Source organism: Glossina fuscipes, unplaced genomic scaffold (assembly GCF_014805625.2).
Source record: "Glossina fuscipes isolate IAEA_lab_2018 unplaced genomic scaffold, Yale_Gfus_2 224, whole genome shotgun sequence".
In the NCBI taxonomy this organism is placed as follows: Eukaryota; Metazoa; Arthropoda; class Insecta; order Diptera; family Glossinidae; genus Glossina; species Glossina fuscipes.
The window spans coordinates 258651-265154 of record NW_023998567.1 but is presented as its reverse complement, the minus strand read 5'-3'; the positions used below and the strand labels follow the sequence as shown (position 1 = coordinate 265154).

At 35.8% G+C, this 6504-nt stretch overlaps 1 long non-coding RNA gene across 1 annotated transcript; it reads right to left on the bottom strand.

Annotated features, from left to right (window-relative positions):
- Nucleotides 1–2646: 2646 nt before the first annotated feature.
- On the bottom strand, nt 2647–4703 carry LOC119642505. Its single transcript, XR_005248061.1, has 3 exons — nt 4173–4703; nt 3904–4070; nt 2647–3706 (listed from the first exon to the last, which is right to left on the bottom strand). It is a non-coding gene; the product is annotated as an uncharacterized LOC119642505 (long non-coding RNA).
- Between the last annotated feature and the right edge of the window lie 1801 nt (nt 4704–6504).

Here is a 6504-nt window from a genome sequence, read left to right as displayed (position 1 = left end):
GTCTTTGTAAAAAAGCCATCGATGCGAGATTAAGCGTATATATTCTCAATAATTTGTATACAAATTCGAAACAACTGAGAAAATAAAAATTCCATACAACAAGTCTTTGTAAAAAAGATCATAAGCTACGTTTTCCTTCTTAATTTGTTGCCCTGCGATTAAGAACCCTTATAGACGCAACCTTCAGATGCTTCCCTCCCAAAAATAATATCCAGCACGTCATAATATGGGCAAAGTTTATTTAAATAATCTGGAAGGGAAGCAGAGACATTAATACGTATACTTGAAGGAAATTGGCATAATAAGGCGGTTGCTCTTGCAATAGAATGGAGGACATTGTGCGAAAATCGCAACATATCCTTATTGCCATTCTTCGTATTAACTTTTCAGTGACATTGACATAGTTTGGCCTGCACGAACTATACCCCATACTGGCTCTGCGTACATTATGACTGTTGTTATCACTTTGCCCAAAAGCAATCGGTTCCTTTATATTGGGTCTCCTATATTGACCATCATGCGGACGAGTGCTGCATGTACTTGTCTAGCTTTACGTAGTGTGATACGAACGATAGTCTAGCATCTAGCAACACCCTGGAGTATTTAATTGTTGCCGTGGTACATGTTTCATGGCCGCCTATGTACGACCGTTTCGCTGCGCTTTATGCTGGTTACTAAAGGGAGTTCAGTCTTCTGCGGAGCTAAAGACGGTTTCTTATTCGTGAGCCATGTTTTAATATCGCTTGTCATTTTCATCTTGTATTTGTTTTCATCTTGTGTTGTTTGGCTATATAAACAATGGCCGCATCGTCCTAGCCTATTATCTTAATTCGACTAGGTACTAGTAGCCATAGCATGGAGTCGAGTGGAAAGCCACACGCCACGTTGTTTGTTTTAATGCCTATTTCCGTTTTATAGAGCAACATGCTAGCACACTCATTATGAACATCAGATATAGGGGCACAGGTAGATTTTGGACCAACTGCATAATGCACGCGCAGCTCGCCGAGTTGAAGGCATTCTTTATGTCCGGAGTGATAACATCACAGTACTTTTGCTATCGTTTTTCCATTTCATGCCTTTTTAGCGTCTTCAACAAGTACTTTCACATAGACTAGCGTCGACAGATGGCCGCTCCTTCGGAAACCGAACTGATTATGCGAGATTCCGCCCATTTTTTCGATAATATCTACCCATCAACTGCAAACGGTCTTCTCCAGCATTTTGCTTTGTGTGTCAAACCTATAGAGCAAGAAGAAAACAATGTAGATAATCATGTTCAATCTTTTTGGGAAGTTGAAGATAACTTCAATGGATCTCGTGTTATCATCAAGTTTTTGAGTAATATTTTCAGTAAACAATCATTCGACTTGATTTATGTGCATATTCTGTAAGCCTGCCAAAACTAAAAAAAAGTGGTTAAAGGTTTAAAAAATACATTAAATAAACTTGAATTGAAAATGCAGTAAACAAAGTTCATGAACGTATGTACGGACTTGAATGAAATGTCACTAATTTCTTTCCCACCAAGAGTCACATTTATTACCGAGTACAATACGTCTTATTACCTCCAAACGATTTAGCTTATTCCAATCCTAGATTCTAATCAAAATCATTTAATACACTCTTACTATTTTGTTTCTTTAAGGTAGCTAGCACAAAGCAACGCGCTTAGGTGACATTTGCTAGATATGTAAAGACTTCTTATTTAGACGACTATTTACCATCCATTCTTTGAAGAAATAACACGCATGAAACAAAACCTATAAATTCAATACCGTTACTTGTAGAGCAAGACAGCGGCGGCAGTATGTTCTGTGCAAAGCTTTTTTTTGCAGAAAAGTGATATTATAACCTGTTCAAACCACTAGGCCGTTTTAGACGACATTTTAATATTAGGTCATAGCAATCCCAAAACCGATAGTTTCGTGTTTCCGTTCTCACCTGCGAGAAATAGTATAGCTCATCTCTATGCCCATCGGTGTAATTGGTTTAATAATTACAAAGGCCAAGATAGTTGTGTAGATTTTGTGGAAAAACAATCTGGAGCAGAACGAAAGTCTACTCCAGTTATTGGATTGCGCATGGCAGATGCAGGAGCTCAAACTTAGCCTTCTTGCGCCGTTTGATGAACATGTAGCAGATATATTTCGTAATAAAAGGGTAAACAGAAGCATTTAAGATTAAGCTTCATTCGTAAACAATATTTGCTGATTCAAATCTTCGTGGTTGGTGATTTGAAAACTCAGCTTCAGATTTTGATACTATTACCAAAACTTCCTATGTATGCCAAAGCGCGAACCACGCGTTATCATGAGGAATTTTTACCTGCAACACCTGAGTGACTTATTGCTGCATCTTTGCAGCAGTATTTTCCCACTGATGCGTGAAAAACAATTATCATAGACTAGAAATGTGGAGTGCACAAGAGCAAAATTGGTAGCAGTACCTCGAGTCATGTTTGCCGTTGTAAACACAATGTTAGTGTCAAGTTAGTTAAAGTTAGCCCCATGTCTTGTGACTCGTCAGCATGCATACACAGCCGTTCTTCGTAACCTACGCATTCGTTTTCATTTCTCGTTTGGTTAACAATTAAAAAGATTACTGTCGAAAAAACAGCGTAATTCATAACATTTTATTAGGTATTTCGTTGTATTTTGGCCACTTTTGGCATTGAAAAGGCATTTATTGAGAAAAATTGGTACAATACATATTAACCAAAATTTTTCCATCATTTTCTACATTTTACCATATTTCTGGCAACATGGTGATATCGTGTCAAAAGAACTTCTATTGGTTTGGCAGCGATTTACCCACCGACTCAAGACGCGCGGATCCGCGTACCAGCCAAGTCATGCTACTTCGATCTGAACAAGTTGTAAGGCGCCGTGCCTTATAAGTACTCATGGCGTAACAGAACTTCCCATTCGGGCTGCAACAGTGTATCCTGGACAACTCTTGCAACAAGTGGACAAAATGGCATTTTCATTTAATTCGTACGTTAACCATCTTGCATTGAAAAAAATAGGGCAGCGAATTTTCTTGCTTGTACAACTTGGCACCTCTGCAGCTGGACCACATGGACTTGAAGAGCATTTATTACTTTTGCTTATATCCTTCCGATGCTTGCGCTGAATGTAACTATCACTTGGAGATGCCCTTGCTGCATTAGCGTAGATCATACGAGAAGGGATGCTCGACTTATTAATCTTATCATGCAAGTTAATGCTAATAAGGAAAGGGGTTGACGTAGGCGGATATATGCGATACCGGAAGAAAGGTATAGCAAGGTAGGCTGCAATTTGATCTTTTACGTATTCGAAGGGAAGATGAGTGGCGATATTCATTGGATACCGTTTTAATTTTATCGAATTTTCCACACAACATCGTGAGTTTTGTACCTATTTCTGAAACACTTTTTCTAATCTCCATGAAAATATTATAAAAATGTGTATCTCGCATCCTACAATTAGGCTATGACCAACATAATTCTTTCATTGAATACAAAAGTAGGTCTACGGCACATCTAGTAATAGCTGCACATGCGTGGCAGTCGCAAAGCCAGGAACTGATTAATGACCTTTTCACGCACCACATGGTGTAAATAAACAATCCACGTCGGAAGATGACAGACGAAATAGGCAAAAAAAGTTTGTCCGAGTATTCGCCACGTTCATTTAACACATTTGCAAATAACGTAAAACGCCTGGAAAGCATTAACAAACACAGTAAAAAAAGGCAATTTGAAAATAATGCCAAAGCATAGCAAAGCACAAAAAATAGGCAGATAGAAAAAGAAAGGGGGGAAATGATATAACTTGAATTTATTAGGGAATTAGAAAGAACAATAATAGAAACAATTGAAAAATGTGTAGAATAAATAAATAAATTGATATTTGTTACCGAGTTCTATATCAATAGATTCTTTTGGCGTACCGATCACTTTCCAGCTTAACTTTATGGAACACGTACCGCCAAACGTTTGTTGCAATTGCCTTGCTTGGGCACCAAGGATATGCTTGTGACGGGTTAGAAATGTTGAACATTGCTGCGAGGTGGCCAACATTTTACTGGAATTTCAAGTAACAGGATTTAGTGAGTGAGTATATAAAATCCGTTTTGAATAAAATAGATGCTTTCTTAATTTTAAAAATATGCTTGCCTTTCAATACCATTTAGAAGGTGACGATATTTCGGTGAAATCCGCTATGCACCTCAACTTGATCCTATATGAGCTGCAGCCTATTGTATGATATTTTCACAAATGTTATATTCATTGCATTTTCACATCAATGAAACAGCTTAAACTTTTTTTACAATTCAGGAACTTACGAATTGAGAGGTGTTAAATCGTGTATCAAAATCATTTTTTTTTATTACTTTCTATATTATCATATAAAATTCTTTAAGATATAATTTATAAAGAATTCTAGAAGCAAATTCAAAATGAAAGACGCTTTCAAGAGACCGTCCAACAATTATTAAGGCAAAAAACTCTATTATTAAAGAAGAAAATGGAGGACGATATGTCGTTCAACACTAAGGTACTGAAACTAAAGAAGGAAAAATCGTATTCCGTCTTTCGCCAGATCGCAAGTGATTTCAAGCGTGATGAAGAGAACTTAATTCTTTATGTTTCTACTCTAATTTGATCTAAAAGAAAATCATTTTATATATAATATAAGCAAATAATAAAATATAAAAAAACTCTGTATAATATATAAAAATATATAAAAACTCTGTAAGAGTCTTAAAGGAAAAATTTCCCCTTTTTTTGTAATTTGTGTTTCGCACATAACGCAAGCATTTTTTTCTATAAATTTTACTTTTCTTTGTTTTTTTTTTTTTTGTAACCCAGCTGTTTCACGCAATTTTGCTTAAAGTTTATTTTGTTTTCTCGTCTAAATTCAACCCTAAACAACCAATACTAACTCAGAACTACCTATACGCTCTTTTGATTTCGTGTAAATTGACAATTACGTATGACATTCTCAAGTATGAGAGTGAATATAATGGCAGAAAACCGATAGTCAACCAACACTGAATGCTATCACATACGCGATGTGAAAACAAACAAAAGCGTACGCCAACTTTCAGACACGTGATTACCCTCAAGCTTTCCGACTTACTCTAGCGGAATTTTCAATCGAATTCCCCAAAACAAAGGACAAATCACTTAGTGCGACGTTTCCTTCGAATGGAGCAAAGAACTTTGCAGAAAACTTGTGAGTTCTATAAAATATGTTTATATGTTTAACTCCGAATCGATCCTCTGTACGTTTACCTGCAGCAAAAAATCTACTCGTCGCAAAAAATAAATATCGACTTCAAAGTTGTCAAAAACAATATAAGTTCTTAAAAACAGATTATTATTGAAAGTGAGCTAAAGACAATCGAAGTACACGTTTACATTAAAGTATTAACTCCGAATACTTACTTTCGAAACCAAAAATTTGTTGTGTTTTTGCCCAATATTCATAAACTACATAGATGCGAGTATAAAATTTCTGCGTATATCCCAGACGTGACCCTGCAATTGCCTGTTTGAAAAGGCAAAAGAAAATTGGCCACGGCCATGCCTTACTGTATAGTATTGAAATCTAGATGTTTCTCTTTTTCAAAGAAAAGCCGCTGGGTATAAAGGATTAGGGCACAGGGAATATAATTTTCTTACTCGCATATTATCCTGCACTGCTTTTGTACGTGTATACGTTCAGTGCACCTATGTACGACGGACGAAAAAAATATCTGGATCGATCCAGAATTCGATGCTGAATAAAAATTATAGTGGCTATGAAGTATAATAAAAAGTCTTATTTCGAAAGTTTCTCGACAGAAATACTAAATTGATGTAGGAAACGTGATGTACAGGGGAGAGCTAAACTCCCGTATAGCAAAACCGTATAATTTTCGTCATATCATGATAAATATTGGTCAATGGTAATAATTTAACAAAGAAGTTGACTGCATCATTTGGAGCTGATAGCTGCGTTTCTTCCACACTGCGCCATTAAATCAGCCCCTTGAAAAATATTGGAGGAACCAGGTAATTTTTAATATTCTATGATAAAAATTGGTTGTAATAGTAATTGGATGTAGAACTTAAATATATTACGCCCAATTTTCGGGTCCCACGTTTCATAAAAAATAAACCACTAAGTGTCTAAAAGATCTAATGTGAAATAGTGTAACGAGAATAAGTTGACTGCAACATATATATCAAATTATTGTTATGGACAAATTTTCATCATATTGGACTTTTTTGCACTGAGTAATCCAAATTCTGCAGGATTAATTTCTACGTCAAATTACTATTATGGCTCCATTTTTACCATCGAATTTTGTAACCCACACTTTTTGACTATGTGAAGATTCAGTTTTCCTAAGAACGGTTATAAAAGAGCGATTTCAAAGAATTTCATCATCTGATTTAAATTTTGTACATCAATTTAAAATGCCGAAATAATGTTACTTAACCATTTTTGTCAAGGAATTTCAAAAATT